The sequence below is a fragment of the Apteryx rowi genome, unplaced genomic scaffold (assembly GCF_003343035.1).
Source record: "Apteryx rowi isolate R43461 unplaced genomic scaffold, aptRow1 scaffold_35, whole genome shotgun sequence".
NCBI lineage: Eukaryota > Metazoa > Chordata > Aves > Apterygiformes > Apterygidae > Apteryx > Apteryx rowi.
In genome coordinates this window covers 2,044,874-2,047,097 of record NW_020449974.1, presented here as the reverse complement: position 1 = coordinate 2,047,097, position 2,224 = coordinate 2,044,874, and positions in this window count along the sequence as shown.

The following is a 2,224-nucleotide window of genomic DNA, read 5'->3' as shown; positions in this document are numbered from 1 at the left end:
TCCTCTTCACACCCTACCAACATAATACGCCTGTGCAAATAGGACCTTTAATGAAACCGCTTCACAACTTTTCCAGGGAGAACAAGAAGCGGGGGGACGACAACGTCCTGGACTTCTCCTCCTTTTATCTATCTGTGGTGAAYGGCAAATTGCAGCTCCTGCGATAAGGATCTGTAATTTAAGTGCGCCGAGAAACGTTTCACAGCCGGGGACGCATGAAGGCACCATCTGCACTGCTCTAATCCAGATTATTTCTGATGCATCCGACCAAATTCCCCTCCGGCCCAGACCATCCCCAGTTTCCCTGCAGCGAAACCATCCCAGCGGCACATTATCGATCCACGCAGACCGCGAGGGAGGAAGAAGGATCCCGAGCTTGAACCGCAGCCCGCTGAAATCCTTTCGCTCCCGGGGAAGTYGGGCTCATCTGCCAGGACACGGAAGCAAGACGAGCCTCAAGGTCACCCAGCTCGTTGGCCGCGCAACCGGCGGCGGACAAGCGAGACTAAAGGAGGACGTTTTTGACCACGTGCCCGTTAAGCGGTTTGCTTTCCTTCAGACTCGCTTGTCACCTTCTTTAAGGTGGGATCGAGCATTTTAACTTCACGACATGATTTACCTTCACATCAGACACGTTCCCCCTGTTAAGGGATGGGTAAGTGCGTTTCACTGATCACAAAAATAGTCTCGGAGGGGCGGGACTATCTTGTAATCCAAAATCATACTGTACTGACCTTCCGAACTGGATCCAAATCTTGTCAGGAAAACTGCCAAAACACCTTTTTTTTTTAAAGTATCCTACTCCAGTCTCTGCATTACATTTAACTTTCCGGCAACAAATCAGGATCTCAATTTTTACGGGAAATGAAGATTAAAGTCACAGAAATCACTCCTGAGCAAACCAGGAAAGTCCATTCACCTAAAGCATAGCTTCATTTAAGCCCACCCTGATTTTCATACCAGAGATCTTCATTTCCCTACAGCAGACTGCAGCCTACTAACTAGCATTTCCCGAATTAACAATCCCCCAGCTCCCGTTTCTGTCCCTTGCTGCTACTTCCGCGGAACGACAGCCGCGCGAGCGGCTTTTCACACACCAGCACGGTTTCTCCGCATCTAAATTACAATGACGAGCGCCACCGCTGCTGTCATTACACCCCTCTGCTAATTTTCTCTCTCATCCCTATTAATTCTGCAGCGAGCAGAAAATCCGGTCGTTACCTTTAGTTATTTAACATTAACGTTACGAGTCACGTCCTTGCACAGCACCACCACTGCAATCATCTAGCACCATCTGGAAAGGAAGACGGAGGCGAAGGGAACAGCTTACAGCAGCCACCGTGTCGCTACAGCAGCGTTACGGAGCCAGTAACGCAAGCAGCAGCCAGTTCAGCAAGTCTTTCGACACGTAATTCTTATTTTTCCCACAATGGCAAAAAGGATTCTTTTCTCCAGCATCCAAAAAAGCTCTCTAGCATTAAAGAGAGAGGATACGTCTCAAAAATTCGCATTAATAGCGTAACAGTAATATCTCAGCATTGCTACCAACAGACTGATCCTTGCTACGAGACACGTGATTAATCTCGAGTCCCGTTTTCAGACSGGGCTACGCTGGACTCTGAGACTCGTTTGCCGAAGTCTTTTTAACGTGCAGGTAACGGCGAACGATGCTGGCGCTATCTCATCTTTAACGGCGCAGCAGTTTCTTGCCAGGAGGGACAACTCCGGCRCAAGTAAACAAATAATCACTCGGTTCTGCTTCGAACATGGCTGAAGCCAGTCACCAGGCAGAGCCACCTGAACGGCAGCTCCGTGCTGCCACCAAAATGAAGGCTGCCATCCATTTTGCACCTACCTCATTCCAGGGACCGTTTCCAACACAGCAGTTAAAAACACGGTGCAGGGTTTAGGGTTTATTTTTTTCCTTTACGCAGGCTTGTTTGGTCTGTGCCCAGTCCCTGCCAAACCCGCGCGGTTCTCCCCTCCCCAAAACACAACCCATTTTCTCCTCTCCGTTGCTTTTTTTTCCATCCGCTACCGCGTCCAGCAGCCGTCTCCCAGCCGGCCCTAGGCTACGTTTTGGCCCTCCACCTCATGCATCTCCTTTTCCGCGTCCTCTGTGGCCTCAGCGGTGACCTCAGCCCGTCCCCTCCTCCCACCCCATCTCGCTGGGCCCCTGTCGCTGCCCCACTGCGCCATCCCTGCCCCCCCCCGGCCCTGTGTC